A 19539-nucleotide genomic window follows, 5' to 3' on the forward strand; every position below is an offset into this window, starting at 1 on the left:
GGAAAAATTAAAATAGGATATTCTGCATGGGCTGGATAATGCCTCCCTACCCTACCATTCCATAAAAATTGGTGCCCATCTGAATCCTTGCAGGAGAAGTGGGTGGCCTGACCCTCCGGTTGTTACCCTCTTGTTTGTTAATTTTGTAATGACTATGGAAAGAGAAGGGGTCTGATCAACCCATATCAAAAATAATAATTGGGTCCCCAGTTGGTGCTGGTTTATGCCACTAAACCCCTCCATTCCATTGCGAAAACTCATCACCTGTTGCCAATCCCAGTACCTTCCAATTTCTTGTAGGAGAAGAGGGTGGCCAATTGATTGCTGAGAATAGGAAAAGGGGAGCCCTGATCAGGTTCACGGAACCCAAAGCAAAAATTTTAATGGGGTCTTTAGCTATGGCTTGTTCATTCCGTCATGCCCTTAATCATTCCTCAAGGGACCCTAGTGCTTGATACCCTTCTCATCGCTTTCCAATTTCCTGTAGGAGAAGACGGTGGCCAATCGATTGTTACCCTTGATACCCTTCACATCACTTTCCTATTTCCTGAAGGAGAAGAGGGTGGCCAACCGATTGTTGAGATGATGTGAAGGGGGAGCCCTGATGAGGTTCACATAACTCAAAGCAAAAATCTAAATGGGGTCTCTCCTTGTGCTGGTTTATGTTACTACGCTCCTAAATATTCCCCCAGGTCCATCAATGCTTGATACCCTCCTCAGCACTTTCCAATTCCGTGTAGGAGAAGAGGGTGGCCTGACCTTCAAGCTGTTGACTGTTCACTTTTTTAATAATTTTGTAGAGACATTAGTAATAAGGGGGTTCTGATAAGTCCATATGAAAACTGGGTCCTCAACTGGTGCTGGTTCTTGCCACTAAACCCCTCTATTCCATCACGAAGACTTAACACCTATTTCCTTTCCCAGCACCTTCCGATTCCTTGTAGGAGAAGAGGATGGCATGACCATCCAGCAACCTCACTTGTTTGATAACTTTGCACTGATTGTAGAAAGAGGAGGCCATGATCAGGTACACACAGCCCATAGCAAAAATGGGGTATTCAACTGGTGGTGGTACATGACATTATAATTCTCCATTACTCTAGGGAAACCCAATACTTGTGGCCCTTCCCAGTGTCCCTTTGACATTTGCCCCTTCATGTGTATGTTAATGGGAAGTCCTGATCGGGTTCACATAGCCCATAGTAAACATCAAAATTGGGTCCGAACTGGTGCTGGTTCATGGCATCATGACCTACCATTCCCCCAGACCTGTACAGCTTCACACAGACTATACCAAAAGGGCATAGGACCATCATGACCTGGGCCCCCTCTTCTTATGGACTCCATGACATCTCCATGGTACGTATTCTCCTAGGGTAAGAATGCCCCTACTGATGTGTTAAAGGCGTCGAACAGTATTGGGCAGTTGGGGTTCTGAGAGCTGTATGGTGAACTTTACCTTGGTGAATATCCGAAGCCCCATCTACTAATTACTGAAGATAAGAAAAAAATTATTAAAATGATGTATAAAAAAAATGTCAAATCAAATATGAAAACACGTGAGACGGAAGCGCGATCGCTACTTGTTATGCGGTGAGACAAGCGGTGCAATCACATTTATATCACAAACATAGAGAATGAGCCCAGGACATAAATAGACGTCAGAACCAAAGAAGAGAAGCCGAAGAATCAGCCAAGAACGGGTCTCATTTGTTTCTTCTTAGGAAAATGTAATCAGTTTTTTCCATCTTGCAATCATCTGACTTTCACCGAAAGAGGGAAGAACGTTCCTGCAATTGTGTTTCTCTCTATTACAATCTTAATCCGATCAGAATGGAACATTGAAATAGCTGCTTTTTATTATTTTATTTTTTGGTGCCGGATAGAGACTATTGTGCTCTGCTCGAAAGTGTTTAGGAAAAAAAGGGGAAAGAGGAACTTTGTAATTGCTCATCTCCTGATTCTGGATTCAGATAAAAATAAGTCGATCTGAAAGTTTCCCAATGAGAAAAAAAGATGTTTTGCTAAATAAATTCAGTAATTTAAGGTCTTTTAATGAATTTTGCAACCAGGCAAACCCACCATAAATGGACTTTAGAATTTGCCATTGCTATTTGGACTGGGAGCTGGTGGAGTCCAGTGCTATACTGTAGCGCCAAAGCTAAACTCTGCTCCCCCTACAAAATTAGCCCAAAATTAAAAAAAACATGGCTGCTTTTTCCAAAAACAGTGCCTCATCTATCTACAGGTTGTGTGTGGTACTGCAGCTCAGCCCCATTAACTTCAATGGAGCGAAGCTACAGCCCCAGACACAACCTATGGACAGGTGTGAGCCTATTTTTGAAAGACAGAAGCCATGTTTTTCTTATTCTGGACAACCCCTTTAAATGTGTATTGTTGGTTTACTGGGGCACATACCTGTATGAGTAACCTGCAAAATATACAATAGAAGGAAGCGGGTGGCATTGGGAAAGAAGTATAGACAGGCATTTTTAAGTCTATATTCTGGTGTTCCCGTCTTTTTCCGACCAGGGGACCCGTGGATTGCTATTGGCCGACTCTTATTTGGTTTGTGATACATTGTCACTATTAGGAAATTGTTGTCTGTAACCATGATGCAACTCAGGGCTGGGCTAAAACATGGACACAATTGTTCTGGGAATTCACAACCTGAAGGTTTCTACTTGACATATGTCTTTAGAAGTATTATTTGGATGCTTTCTGGTGGTACTCTGTGGGCAATTAATGGCGTCATTATTTGAGCACTGTATGTAATATGTGAGCACTGTATGTATTATGTGAGCACTGTATGTATTATGTGGGCACTGTATGTATTATGTGAGCACTGTATGTATTATGTGGGCACTGTATGTATTATGTGGGCACTGTATGTATTATGTGAGCACTGTATGTATTATGTGGGCACTGTATGTATTATGTGAGCACTGTATGTATTATGTGGGCACTGTATGTATTATGTGGGCACTGTATGTATTATGTGAGCACTGTATGTATTATGTGGGCACTGTATGTATTATGTGAGCACTGTATGTATTATGTGGGCACTGTATGTATTATGTGGGCACTGTATGTATTATGTGAGCACTGTATGTATTATGTGGGCACTGTATGTATTATGTGGGCACTGTATGTATTATGTGGGCACTGTATGTATTATTTGAGCACTGTATGTATTATGTGGGCACTGTATGTATTATTTGAGCACTGTATGTATTATTAGGGCACTTTATGTAGTATTTGAGCACTGTATGTATTAATTGAGCACTGTATGTATTATGTGGCCACTGTATGTATTATTTAAGCACTGTATGTATTATGTAGGCACTGTATGTATTATTTAAGCACTGTATGTATTATGTAGGCACTGTATGTATTATTTAAGCACTGTATGTATTATGTAGGCACTGTATGTATTATTTGAGCACTGTATGTATTATGTGAGCACTGTATGTATTATGTGGGCACTGTATGTATTATGTGAGCACTGTATGTATTATGTGGGCACTGTATGTATTATGTGGGCACTGTATGTATTATTTGAGCACTGTATGTATTATGAGGGCACTGTATGTATTATGTGGGCACTGTACGTATTATTTGAGTACTGTATGTATTATGTGTGCACTATATGTATTATGTGAGCACTCTATGTATTATGTGGGCATTGTACGTATTATTTGAGTACTGTATGTATTATGTGGGCACTGTATGTATTATTTGAGCACTGTATGTATTATGTGGGCACTATATGTATTATGTGGGCACTGTATGTATTATTTGAGCACTGTATGTATTATGAGGGCACTTTATGTATTATTTGAGCACTGTATATATTATGTGAGCACTGTATGTATTATGTGGGCACTGTATATATTATGTGGGCACTGTATGTATTATTTGAGCACTGTATGTATTATGTGGGCACTGTATGTATTATGTGGGCACTGTATGTATTATGTGAGCATCGTATGTATTATGTGGGCACTGTATGTATTATGTGGGCACTGTATGTATTATGTGAGCACTGTATGTATTATGTGGGCACTGTATGTATTATGTGGGCACTGTATGTATTATGTGGGCACTGTATGTATTATGTGGGCACTGTATGTATTATGTGGGCACTGTATGTATTATGTGGGCACTGTATGCTTCTATTATTTGGGAAGTTCATGGTGAAAATGAGCAGTGTGCATCTCTTAAGATTTGCCTAGAAGCCTCAATCCATCTCTGACTACAATAATATTTTATAGCTACTTGTGAAATCACAGTAAGGCTACATGCACACGTGTATTTTGATGCGGAAAATACGTGGCAAAAACGTTTTTTTTATGCGGCTTTTACGTTTTGCTGCGTAAATCGCTGCATTTTCATGCTGTGGGTTTTACAGCATATTTCTCCAGAACTAGGGAGATAGAATTCGCAAGCGGAATCGCTAGATAAATTAACATGCTGCGGTTCTAAAAACCGCGGGTCAATTTACGTGCGGGAAAATACCGCAGAATGTCCATGAGATTCCCTGGAATCTCATTGCCTATACTGGTTTTGTATTACACTGCTGTTTTGCCACACGCAACTACGCGCAGCAAAACCGCATGTAATACGCTTCGTGTGCATTGACCCTAAACCTCTCTAGCGCATGCATTAGGGTTGAATGAATTTATAAACTCTTTTATTCTTGCTCAGATGTTTATAAATGTATTTAATATATAATCATAAAAGATTATTGTTTTCCGCTACAGATAAACTCATTACCAAAGAAGTTATTTATGTGTTTAATTAGAAAAATGATGAAAAATTGTGAAAAATTAAGCAAAAAAAATTCCAATCATATTTTGATGTAAAAATGAAACGCACTTGAATGCCATTGATCCACATAGATCCCCAAGGCTCGATTCATTTTAGGTTAAGGTTGAGTGTTTATTCACGCTCGGCTATGGCTGTCATCTTATTAATGAAAGTGTTAATCCCGTGCCTATAGAGCTCTCAGATGTATATCAGGGACTGTTTGGCAATATTATTTGGATACGTTATAGTGACACTATGTAGGTATTAAATGGCAACATTCTTTGAGAACTGGATTCCCTATTATGTGGCCACTACATGATTGGATTATATGGGGGCTGTATGGTAGCATTATTTGGCACTGTATGGTGTTATTATTTAAGTATTAGATTCCGTTAATATATGGACACTGTATAGTGGCATTTTATAGGCAGTATATGGCAGTATTACGTGGCCATTGCATGTTGGGATTACTTGGGGCTGCATGGTGTCAATATGTGGCCAGTACTGTATAGGATGAAGTTATTTGAGCACTGCATGTAAGATATATGTGCTGTATGGTGTTGTTATTATTAGGACGATATATGGAGGAAATAAACAGGGCGCACAAAGTTTGGCCCAGGGGTCTCAATCTATCGCTGGTTGGGATTACCATTAATCTGCCCATATACTTTACATAAATGTTCGGCCGATAGCTGTTCCTTCCAAGTCCCCCATCTACATACTTGCACACCTTACCGAGCATTCGTGTGTTTTCAGTAGGGAGTGGGAATAAGACACCTCTGGCAGCGGCTTATCTCCTGCCGAAGCAAAATATAGGGCATGTTAAAATCCGACGTGCCCGATCCTTCTTTCCCCTGACATCTCCTACCGGGGGAGAGACTCAGGAGACTCCCATACACATTAGATAGTCGGCTGATCTCGTTTCATGTAGGTGTATGGGCACCTTTAGGCGAAGTAGCCCTTCAAAGCTTCCATGTAGCTCTAATCTTTGCAGTGAACAGATTATAAACCCCAGAACTATAAAATATTATCATAAATGTTACACTACAAATATTGTGATTAATTAGGAATATTTAAAATAAAATAAAAAACTAAAAACTAATTTGTCTTCTACCTGTATTTGATTTTGCAGCCTCTCCAGCCATCAGGCGGTTAAAGAGCCGGGAGATTTCTTACCCAGACACCGAGCTTAACATTTCTGATCATTTTTTCCACTTTGAAGCTCCGTGAGCAGGATCTGTGTGACAAGCTGCAAAAGAATTTAGCTGTCATCGTATGTGTAAGGAATGGATTAATAGACCAAAGACGGGCTACTCGCTTTGTCCTAATTATCTTGGCATTATTGTCTCTTCTGGCTGGAAGCAGCTCTGCCATGGACACGCTCCTGGAAAGGACATTGAGGCAGCCATCAAGTCATTTAATCCAAATTCATTCCACCTGGAGAGGTTTGCTGGAATGGAAACATTTGTAGTCCTGAGAATGACATTTGTGAATGTTGATATGCGCGGCATAGACCCCAAATCTGGAGCTTATTTGTTGGTCTGATTTGTCCCTTACAATATCTTATAAAGCCTCGTAGATCACCGCCAACTTGTTCATGCGTCCTTGCTACAATTCCCCGGGCATGCAGCGCTTTCTTTTGTGGACAAGACCTGTTGCTCCGCTTCTTGGTTCATGGATACAATATCAGAACTGGATAAATGTAAGCTTATACCAAGAAAACAAAAATTCTACAAATACGTATTGAATAAAACACTGAGCAAAATTGGCACTAAAAGGCATGAGGATATTGTGGGTAGTAAACTTACCTTTAGCAACCAGTGCCAGGCAGCTGCTGCCAAGGCAAATAAAATCATAGGATGTATCAAAAGAGGCTTAGATGTTCATGACAAGAACATGGTTTTGCCTCTATACAAATCACCAGTGAGACCCCACATGGAATATTGTGTATAATTTTGGGCACCTGTGTATAAGAAGGACATGGCTGAACTAGAACGGGTGCAAAGAAGGGCGACCGAGGTAATTATGGGAATGGGCGGATTGCCGAACCAAGAAAGGTTATCAGTTTCCAAAAAAGACGGCTTAGGGGCGATCTAATTACAATGTACAAATATATGAGTGGACAGTACAGAAATTTTTACCCCCAAGAGCCAAATGGCATCCACTTCTTGGGGGCTTTGCCTTCCTCTGGATCAACATGATAGGATTATAGTTTGGAATTGATGGGCCTGTGTGTTTTTTTTAACCTTATTAACTATGTAACCATGTAGTGAAGACAAACACAGGTCTGAATTAAGGGATGTGGAACCCCCTGGCAAAACACTTGGTTGGGAAACCCACCTCTTTCTGGAAGAAATGAAGATCATGCACTAATAATACCGGCATACAGAGGACAAAAGCAATGCTACACAGTGTCCATCAGTAACAGTGGGATCTTTAGGTGTCAGGACCCATTGGTTGGCATGTACTACTAAATCTGGATGCCCCTCTGGCCAAGGTATGGTGATGACCGAGTGGTGGAATCCTATAGATGGTGGACGTCCTGGGGCAAATGCTTATAGTCTCCTTCCAACAAACCAGTACTGCCTTCCAGGGGTAGCAGCGAGGACTATTACTGTGGATGACACTGCAGAGTTTCATAAAACCTTGGGAACGGCTCAATAAATGTTATGAGCACTGTAAGGGGAGTCATTATTGGTTGTCACCCAGCATCCAATGGTGTATGGACCATAGAGGAAGACCATGCAGATGCTATGAGGCTCTTGGAGAGAGAGGGCCTAGTCCTGATTTGGTCCTATCCCCATTGCTTCTAGGTGGAGGGCTCCTGTGCAGGACTCCCCTATACAGAGGAGCTTCAATGTTAGCAAATACAAGAATGAGGAATTGGCCCCAGGGTCAGGCATAAGGGTGGAGGGGAAAGATACGCCAGGTCCTTCTATCCGAGGTGGCATAAATAGACACCATAATGGGGGGACCCAGTTAAATCTTTACTATGGGGTCTCCTCTGTGAACCCCACTTCTAGTATCTGTTCCCCACATAGTTGACCTGTTTACTCAGACAAAGAAAGTTATAGGAGGATGACCCAGTAACTTACATTTCCAGGTATTTTTTTTATTTTTTTTGTAGGGTGATATGCTCTTCCACTTAATTTCCCATTTGCAAACACCATAAAGATGTATTTTAGTTAATATCCTGTATTATACTCCAGAGCTGCACTCGCTATTCTGCTGGTGGAGTCACTGTGTACATACATTATATTACTTATCCTGTACTGATCCTGAGTTACATCCTGTATTATACTCCAGAGCTGCACTCACTATTCTCCTGGTGGAGTCACTGTGTACATACATCACTTATCCTGTACTGATCCTGAGTTATATCCTGTATTATACTCCAGAGCTGCACTCACTATTCTGCTGGTGGAGTCATTGTGTACATACATTACATTACTTATCCTGTACTGATCCTGAGTTACATCCTGTATTATACTCCAGAGCTGCACTCACTATTCTGCTGGTGGAGTCACTGTGTACATACATCACTTATCCTGTACTGATCCTGAGTTACATCCTGTATTATACTCCAGAGCTGCACTCACTATTCTGCTGGTGGAGTCACTGTGTACATACATTACATTACTTATCCTGTACTGATCCTGAGTTACATCCTGTATTGTACTCCAGAGCTGCACTCACTATTCTGCTGGTGGAGTCACGGTGTACATACATTACAATACTTATTTAGCACTGAACTTGAATTACAGCCTACATCATAGTCCAGAACTATGTTCCCATTTCTTTAGGAAACATTCAGTAAGCTTGTGTCTCATTAACTTTTTAACAACTTAGTTGATCTCTTATAATGCAGGGGGAGGGCAGTTAGTTTTTCCTATGTGAGATAACTGTACTTTGCCTGGTGTAAAGATGACACTTTCAATGCAATTTACCAGAGCAAGCTCTGTGCAGACACTGAACAAGCAGGGTAGGCTGGGGGATTTTAAGGCTGGATTCACACGAGCATGTTACGTCCGTAATGGACGGAACGTATTTCGGCCACAAGTCCCGGACCAAACACAGTGCAGGGAGCCGGGCTCCTAGTTATGTATGACGCTAGAAGTCGCTGCCTCGCTGCGGGACAACTGTCCCGTACTGTAATCATGTTTTCAGTACGGGACAGTAGATCCACGGAGAGGCAGGGACTCCTAGCGTCGTACATAACTATGATGCTAGGAGCCCGGCTCCCTGCACTGTGTTCGGTCCGGGACTTGCGGACAAAATACGTTACGTCCATTACGGACGTAACATGGTCGTGTGAACCCAGCCTAAGGCCTCATGCACACGAACGTATTTTTTCCCTCCCGTAAATACTGGCGTAAATACGGGTCCGGTGTCACACGTATTCGACCCGTATTCCACCCGTATTTACGGGCACGTTTTCGATGCAAAATTGCACTGCACTAATCGGCAGCCCCTTCTCTCTATCAGTGCAGGATAGAGAGAAGGGGCAGCCCTTTCCGAGGTAAAAGTAAAAGAAATTCATACTTACCGGCCCTTGCCTTAGTGACGCGTCCCATTCTTGATATCCTGCCCGACCTCCCTGGATGACGCGGCAGTCCATGTGACCGCTGCAGCATGTGATTGGCCTGTGATTGGCTGCAGCGGTCACATGGGCTGAAACATCATCCAGGGATGTCGGGCCGGATGTCGAGAGGGACGCGTCACCAAGGCAACGGCCGGGAGAACGGACTGGAGAAAGAAGCAGGGAGTTCTCGGTAAGTATGAACTTCTATTTTTTTTACAGGTTGCTGTATATTGGGATCGGTAGTCACTGTCCAGGGTGCAGAAACAGTTACTGCCGATCACTTAACTCTTTCAGCACCCTGGACAGTGACTATTTACTGACGTCGCCTAGCAATGCTGCCGTAATGACGGGTGCACACACGTAGTCACCCGTCATTACGAGAGCTCCATAGACTTCTATGGGCTGCCCGTGCCGTTATTACGGCCTGAAATAGGACATGTTCTATCTTTTTCAACGGCACGGGCACCTTCCCGTAAGAAAACGGGAAGGTACCCGTGGCCAATAGAAGTCTATGAGCCCGTTATTACGGGTCGTAATTACGACCCGTAATAACGGGAGTTTTTACGGTCGTGTGCATGAGGCCTTACTCTGAAACCTGCAGGTCCAGGGGATGTTCAGGTGCTTTAAAGTTTATTTATGAATCCAAAATACATTTTAGTACTTACAGTCACACGCAGTAGGTCAATTCCTCTACAGTTTGTATTGACTGGTGCTGACATGATGTAACCCCAGGGCAATCTTAAAGGATACTATTCATTTACACAACCTGCTGAAGATCTGACAGACATGTTAGAAGACAACAATTCCCAAGATTTAGGGGAAAACACCTTGGTTCGTTTCACAGTGAACACTGGGATGAAGATATCTAGTGACGGAAATCTATGAGACGTATCCAAGGTCTTTGAATGCTCTACAGAACAATGCTGCCACCTCGTTGTGACAATTGTTGAGGGTCCCACTTCACAGACCTTTACCAATGTGATCTTCTGGTATGTCTCTATGACATGCAAGATAATTAGTTTAGGTGGAATTCCCCTTTAAGCAATTATTGTAAGTGTAACATGACCCAGAGACCAAAGGCAAAATCTGTAACAAGACCCCCAGCTATGACGTGTCAGCGACCATGCTGATGTCATCTTATGGGGCAGACGGGCAATTTGGCCCAGTGAAGCAAAAGAGCCCAAATGCGACCGCAACCTCTGCACGTCCCTATAGTTATGTCCCTGGAGGCCTATAGATATTCCTCATCCAACCAGTATATATATATATATTTTATGTATGGGACCACATGGCTCAAATTGCTGACTAGATCCCAGTATTGGTTGATAATATTTTCATCTTAAACAAGTTATTTAGAAACTACAGCATGGTAAATATTTTAGACATTTTGTGCCTGTGTCCGTGACCAAAAAAAAACTAAAAAGAGCCCAATAGTTCATATTCCAAATAGAAATGTTCCAAACATATGGGATTTATGGATAAATTGAAGTACAGTGCTGCTTTCTTCTACAAGCAGTGCCACCCCTGTCTATAGGTTGTGTCTGGTATTGCAACTCTACACCATTGAAGAGAATGAAGCTGAGCTGCAATACCACATTTAACCTGTGGACAGGTGTGGCGCTGTTCACATAATGTTGTAATCATGAAAAACCCTTTTTAAGACTTATTATTCAATTTCCTCCTTTATTGAAGCCAATTTCACAATGTCAAGTTGTTTTTGTTGCTTCAAAATAGCAAAATGTCATAAGACTCCAATACCTAGAACAAAACAAGCCATTTGTAAAGCTAAATAATGTATTTTTCAAACAAGTTCTTTTCCTCCACTTACGTTGATTCGAGTGTCTGCTTTGTATTCACCGTCTCCAGCTCCGGGACTGATTGAGTTTAGACGGAGTGTAGATGTTTTTCATCTAACTTTCATTACATGGAATAAGACAACAAGTCAACCTGAACTAAAAGTAATTAAGGATTTGGAAAGAGATAAAAAATAAATAAAAAATCACAGCATTCTCGGGGCTAACGTGAAAATGAGAAAACAAATTACAGAAAAGCTAAAACTCCCAGAGATTCCTCTCATTAACGCTAAACCGAGACCTTAATTACCGTAATGGTCCAGAGGCTCCAGGCAGAACTACCAGGGACATATTAATATAGAGCAATATTTCATTCGGTTTCACTTTTGATATATCATGTTATAACTGGCGACAACAAAATGAAATGAGATCTACAAAAATAAACACAGCCGAGAGTGATCGCATTCCTGTGAATGGCCGGCTTCAATAATGGTATAAAATTATATGAGGGGACTCAGATTGTGCAGGGTAAAGGGGAAAGGGGAATTTGTGCCATCCTATCCATGCCCCTGGACACATTGGTAAACTTCAAAAACTACCACACAAAGAGTTTGTTCAAATCAAATAATAAAGTATACAGTACCCAAATAATACAGCTATAAAGCGACTAAATAATACTGCCCAAATAATACTGCCACACACTATGCAAATAATATTGCCCTACTGTGCCAAACTATAGTGCAATACAATTTCCAAATAATGCTCCTATATAGTGCTCAAATAATACGGCAATAAAATGGCCAAATAATGACCCTGCACACTGTCCAAATATGAATGCAATACTATGCCAAATAAAATGACAATAACATGTCCAAATAATGCGGCTATATAGAGCTCAAGTATGACAGCTATAAAGTGGCCAAATAATGCTGCAATACAGAGCTCAAGTATGACAGCTATACAGTGCCCAAATAATGCTGCCATATAGAGCTCAAATATAACAGCTATACAGTGCCCAAATAATGCTGCCATGCAGAGCTCAAGTATGACAGCTATAAAGTGCCCAAATAATGCTGCCATGCAGAGCTCAATTATAACAGCTATAAAGTGCCCAAATAATGCTGCCATACAGAGCTCAAGTATGACAGCTATACAGTGACCAAATAATGCTGCCATGCAGAGCTCAATTATAACAGCTATCAAGTGCCCAAATAATGCTGCCATACACAGCTCAAATATAACAGCTATACAGTGCCCAAATAATGCTGCCATGCAGAGCTCAAGTATGACAGCTATACAGTGCCCAAATAATGCTGCCATGCAGAGCTCAAGTATGACAGCTATAAAGTGCCCAAATAATGCTGCCATGCAGAGCTCAAGTATGACAGCTATAAAGTGCCCAAATAATGCTGCCATACAGAGCTCAATTATAACAGCTATAAAGTGCCCAAATAATGCTGCCATACACAGCTCAAATATAACAGCTATACAGTGCCCAAATAATGCTGCCATACAGAGCTCCAATATAACAGCTATACAGTGCCCAAATAATGCTGCCATACAGAGCTCCAATATAACAGCTATACAGTGCCCAAATAATGCTGCCATGCACAGCTCAAATATAACAGCTATACAGTGCCCAAATAATGCTGCCATACAGAGCTCAATTATAACAGCTATAAAGTGCCCAAATAATGCTGCCATACACAGCTCAAATATAACAGCTATACAGTGCCCAAATAATGCTGCCATACAGAGCTCCAATATAACAGCTATACAGTGCCCAAATAATGCTGCCATACAGAGCTCCAATATAACAGCTATACAGTGCCCAAATAATGCTGCCATGCACAGCTCAAATATAACAGCTATACAGTGCCCGAATAATGCTGCCATACAGTTCCCAAATATTACTGATATATTTAAGTGCCGTACAGAGCCTGAATAATGCTTCCATATTATCTCTAAATATTACGGTTATACAATCTCCATATAATTCTACTCTGTCCAAACATTACTGCCATACTTTCCCAAATAATAGTGCAATAATACGTTCAAATAATGCTGCCATACCGTGCTCAAATATTGTTTATATTAAGTGCCTATAAAATTTAGTTATACTGTTGTACCCAAATAAAAGAGCAATTCAGTTTCTAAACAATATTATACAGTACCTAAATATTACTGCCATGCATTGTCCAAATGTTAGCCATATAGTGCCCAAATATTACTGCCATAAAGTGATCATTTAATAGCTATACTGTTTCCATATATTACTACTATGGAGTGCCCAAATAATAGTGCAATACAATGTCCATATAAAGCTGCCATACTGTCAAATATTGCTTCCATGAAGTGCCTAAATATCTGTCATAATGTACCCAAATACAGCACCTAAATATTACTGCCATTCAGTGCCCAAATAATAGTACCGTAAATTCCCTCTATATTAGTGATGTGTTTGACCTTGTTCAGACTGACATTAGAGGAATTTATTTACCTTTCTATTTCAATTCACCAAAAATCGGCAAAACTCCAGCACTTTACTGATCTCCCCAATAGTAGTTTGGACACAGCCTGATACTGATATGTGAATTACTAATAGTACTGCCACACAGTGCCCTAATATTCCTATCACCCAATATGTCATCTCCCCTTTAGGCCTCATTCACACGAGCGTGGCGTTTTTGTGCACGCAAAAACGCGGCATTTTGTGTGTGCAAAAGCCACTTAACAGCTCCGTGGGACTGCAGCATATGATGCGCGGCTGCGTGCTTTTCGCGCAGCCGCCATCATTATGACACTCCATTTGGATGTTTGTAAACAGAAAAGCACGTGGTGCTTTTCTGTTTTCATTCATCCTTTTGACAGCTGTTGCGCGAATCACGCTGTTCGCACGGAAGTGCTTCCGTGCGACATGTCTGGTTTTCACGCACCCATTGACTTCAATGGGTGCGTGATTCGCGCAAAACGCCCAAAGAACGGACATGTCGTGACTTTTTTTCAGCGGACTCACGCTGCGTAAAAATCACGGACATGTCTGCACGGCCTCATAGACTAATATAGGTCCGTGCAACGCGCGTGCAAATCACGCACGTTGCACGGACGTAATTCCCGTTCGTCTGAATAAAGCCTAACTCATTGAAACATACTTTCCATCAGATAAAGATAAAGTTCCAGGGGCAATGCTGAATTTTTGGAGGGGTATACCTACAATGGAGACAGCAAAATGCCCCCGATCATACAGACTTTACCAACTTTCTACATAATGACATCATACACTTTTACATGGGTTGGTTTTCGATGTCCGTGATAATCCTCCTGGTGGTCTAGAGTGGTTTAGCTGTTAATATCTAAGGTGAAGAAGGGGTTAATATTGTTACACATTATACGTTATGATTATAGGTTAATCTCTAATATCCCTGAAGGTTTATGGAGCTTTAGTGGTCAACCGTTTATTGTAATTATATTATTATATGATTTTATTATGTTGTTTGGGATAGTACAGGGGTTAGTGGGGGTCTCGAGCAGGAAAGTTTACCTATAATTACATTTTATTTAATAAATAGGTCTAAAATTCTTATAAAGGTCCGGGCTCTGCTTTTTTTTATATATATATATAGAGCTCCCCTGGTTTCCTTCATAGGTAAATAAAGTAACATGATACAATTCTGCAGCTGCCACTAGAGGGCGCTCACTGCAGAAGGATTGTTACATTGAACTCAATAATAAATTAATATGCAGTGAGCGCCCCTAGTGGTGGCAGAAAAAATTGCAGTTCATTTTTTTATCTACTCAGAGGCAGGTTTCCAGGCGCTATACCCTCTTTCCCCCCTAAATGTAACCCCTGAGTTCCTTGCCAGCGTTCTTTTAATATGTAATGCCCACAAGATATTCTGTCCCCCAGTAGGGTAATACAATTCTTAGGATCATTTACTCCTCCTCACAGACCAATTTTCCTCTCCTGGTTCCAGACAAGCAGATTTTATGTTCCTGGGCAGATTTTTTTATATTTTGTGCCAATTTCAGCTATTTCCAGCCTCAATTCTCCAAGGTGCAGCTGGCATGAATCTGCAGCTCCTCGAGCCTCATACACTGGACCCGTTCTGTTTTTTCAGGCTGGTTAGCCATGCGAAGGCCTGTCCCTGTATGACTATAGATGAACCCCGACCTCCTCCGGAGCAGCAGATATTACAGAACAGACTCTTGTTTTTCCGTCAGATATGCTAATTCTGCCACAATGCCGCCGAGATCGGAACACACAGATACGGAACTTGCCAGGCTGACTTTAATTAGAAGCCGATGACAAATGTGATTCTTTTAAATAGCAAGTCAACCAATTATTGCTAATTTCTGCAGTCACTGCGCCGGCATTATTCCTGGCGTTAGACGCCGAGTTTGGCTTTTGTTCTTCAATTCTCTGTAATCCTGTTTTTTTATTTTACATTTTTGGCCTGTTAAATCCTCTGCAAGATGTTCCCTTTAACTCCTTCAGGGTCTTGTTCCGCTTCCCAGGTACATTGCGTTTTCAATATCCTTTCTATTTTTGGAACCCTGAGCTTCTTGGAACAATTCATAGGGGGCCTCTAACAAGCCTGCCTAAAAAAATAGAGAGGCAGCAGATTTTATTGTGAGTCAGCGTGCCCACTAGACATTTACACAGGGGAGTGTATCTTTATTTATCGTTCTTATGTTTATTGATGCCGACTCTTTGCTCAGCAATATAAGAGTTTTCTATGTATTAGAAGAATACACTTGATAAAATTCTGTCTTCCTGCAGCTGCCACTAGGGGGAGCTCACAGTAGAGGGATTGTTACAGCTCTCATTGAACTCAATAATAAATTTACATTTAGTGAGCTCCTCCTAGTGGTGACACAATGAATTTCAGCCTATAACTGGATTTTTTTTCCCTGAACTGCTCAGAGAGGGGTTTTCGGGTATTAGGAACCCCCACTAAGTACACCCCTTCACTGCCCTCCCCCACTATATTTAAACCCTGTCGAACACATGATAACTCCACCCCTTTTTTTTAAATATATATATATATATATATAAATGATGGCAATAAATGGTGCCCAAGTATAAGATAAATAAAATATGCTATTTAATAATTTCCAGTGTAAAGTTTTCAAAAGCAACATAGGGGGTTGGGGGTGGAGAAGTCATCAGTGTAACATTATGGGAAGACTTGAGTCTTTAGTCTTCATTTCCTCTAGGCTTCCCATGTGTATATCCCTTAAAAAATCTGCACACACAGTTTATAATGAAGCTTTTCTATCAGGTTATCCCATATTCATGTAAACATAGCCCAAAGGCCGGAGTGGCAGGGACAAGACCTCAGGCTGCAAAATCTCAACTGAATACCTGCATATGTGGAAGTAACAAAATCCGACATTTATAACAAGGACTGAGAGCTGCGGAGGAGATATACTAAGCAAGAGGTACCAAAATTGGAGTAACATACAGCTACCACTAGGGGGAGCTCACTGCATACAGGTTTATACTGCTCCAATAGAGCTCAATAATACATTTGTATACAGTAAGCTCCCCCTAGTAATGGCTGCAGGCAGCAGAATCTTATCATGTAACTCTATGGGAGCTGTATATATCTGTATGCAGTGAGCACCCCCTAGTGGTGGCTGCAGGCAGAAGAATCTTATAATGTAACTCTATGGGAGCTGTATATATCTGTATGTAGTGAGCTCCCCCTAGTGGTGACTGCAGGCAGACTGAATCTTATCATGTAAGTCTATCATTATGTAGTGAGCTCCCCTTAGTGGTGGCTGCAGAAGAATCTTATCATGTAACTCTATTGGAGCTGTATATATCTGTATGTAGTGAGCTCCCTCTAGTAGTGGCTGCAGGTAGCAAAATGTTATCATGTAAGTTTATGGGAGCTATATATATATGTATGTGGTGAGCTCCCCCTAGTGGTGACTGCAGAATGTTATCATGTTACTCTATGGGAGCTGTATATATCGGTATGTAGTGAGCTCCCCCTAGTGGTGACTGTAGTCAGCAGAATGTTATCATGTAACTCTATGGGAGCTGTATATATATGTATGTAGTGAGCTCCCTCTAGTGGTGGCTGCAGGCAGTAGAATCTTATCATGTAACTATGGGAGCTGTATATATCTGTATGTAGTGAGCTCCCCTAGTAGTGACTGCAGGCAGCAGAATATTATAATGTAACTCTATGGGAGCTGTATATATCTGTATGTAGTGAGCTCCTCCTAGTGGTGACTGCAGGTAGATTGAATCTTATCATGTAACTCTATCATTATGTAGTGAGCTCCCCTTAGGGGTGACTGCAGGCAGTAGAATGTTATCCTGTACAGAATTAGCCATCTTTATCTGGACTCTTAATGCATTAAATACAATGTGGTAAGAAACTTTAAACTTGACTTTTTCAATGACGTTTCAATGGCTTTTGTTGTGTGATATCACGCTGCAGCCAGTTATCACAGTCAAGATAAACTTGGCTGCATCTGTAACTCTATGGGAGGTGTATATATGTGTATGTAGTGGGCTCCCCCTAGTGATGGCTGCAGGCAGCAGAATCTTATCATGTAACTCTATGGGAGCTGTATATATCTGTATGCAGTGAGCTCCCCCCAGTGTTGGCTGCAGGCAGGAGAATCTTACCATGTAACGCTTTGGGAGCTGTATATATCTGTATGTAGGGAGCTGCCTCTAGTGATGGCTGCAGGCAGCAGAAAGTCATCATATAACTGTTAGGAAAACACCTGTTCCCTTAAGGTCGCTATGACAACAAGCTTCTGGGCGGTTTTTCTTTTACCTCCAACCTATCTCTCTTCTCTGTCCTTCTGCCAATCAGCTGTGGGGCTGTATTTATATCTGTCTTTTCCCACCTGTTTTTGCTTGTGAATTTTCCTATCTCCTGGTTTCTGATCAAGCTCCAGACTGCTCCTGCACTTCTGATTTCTGTACCTCGTGTACACTGTCCTTGGCTTGTCTCTAGTTAACCCTCTGCCTACGGATTCTGATTATCCGCTCCCAACTGGTTTTGACCGTGGCTTGTCTCATTACCTCTACTCCGTTTCTGGACTTTCAGTTAACCTACCGGCTGTCTGGTTACCAGCTCAGGTTTGCCTGCATTGCACCTCTTATCCAAAACTACACTCTGTTAAGACAACCTGGGTTCTAAGCAGCAAAGTCCATCCCACCTTGCGGTCGGCTCTGGTGAACACCTTAGAGTCGCCTTAGATACTGTCGATCGGAGTGGTTACGGATTTGAGGTTTCAGGTTTTCGTGCACGCTCTCTCCCAGCAGAAACCAGCAGCCTTGAGGTATCGCTCCACTTTCATTTCCATAACAGTAACTCTATAGGAGCTGGATGTATCTGTATATACTGAAATCCCACTAGTGGTGGCAGCAGGCAGCAGAATGTTATCATGTAACTCTATGGGAGCTGTATATATCTGTATGTAATGAGCTCCCCCTAGAGGTGACTGCAGGCTGTAGAATGTTACCATGTAACTTTACGGCTATGCAGGAGATTTGGAGCTCTGTATCAGAAAAACAGAGCTCTAACCCCTATACAGATATATTAAGAAAGTAAATTTAAACCAATAAATATTTGCAAAACACGCAAATGTTTTATGTCAACCATTTCTCTGTAAATCTAAAGTTACCAGGACTGTTTTTTTCCCTTTGTCGTTCTTCAGTGAGATTCTCTATGAAAGGGGAGAACCAAGAATATTCACCATGAACAGGTCCTATACGTTTAGGGCATTTCTGGAGGACCTTTTTATTAGTTGGGGGAGGGGAGTTGTGAAAGTTAATAGTCCAGTATGAGGTCCAGATTATTTTTGGTGCTGTGGATTCTCAAATCAGTACAGGAAAAGATGAGGCCAATCATTATATAGCGTTATAAGACAAGAGCTGCGGGGTCCAGGCAGGTGCATTGCTATTGGAGTTTTTAGCAGCTCTGCCAATGGAAGAGTCAGTGGTAGTGAAGCCGTGTATGTGAACTGGTAATTGCTGCCAAATTTCCCTTAGATGCAGGTATACTCCCCTGTATCATCTCAGACCATTGAAGTGGATAAGATGAGCCAATAATAGGGCTGCTCCATACCGGCCCTTGTCCTCCAGTCCTGCTCCTGTATAACACTTCATAGACCAAGCTGTTTTGTACACAGATAATTGCACCAAGTCCCGTGATGCAAATGAGTTTTATTTTTTCCTAAAGGCGACTGTCTACGGCTTTAATTAAACAAAACAAAAATAATACGAGCTCGCACAAAGCCCAACTCTCCGCAGAATAATAAAAGAACGCATCCAACTGTATGTTGACATTTGCTTGCAGCATTTAATAGGTTTTTATTTGGTTA

Source organism: Rhinoderma darwinii, chromosome 6 (genome assembly GCF_050947455.1).
Source record: "Rhinoderma darwinii isolate aRhiDar2 chromosome 6, aRhiDar2.hap1, whole genome shotgun sequence".
Classification (NCBI taxonomy): Eukaryota; Metazoa; Chordata; class Amphibia; order Anura; family Rhinodermatidae; genus Rhinoderma; species Rhinoderma darwinii.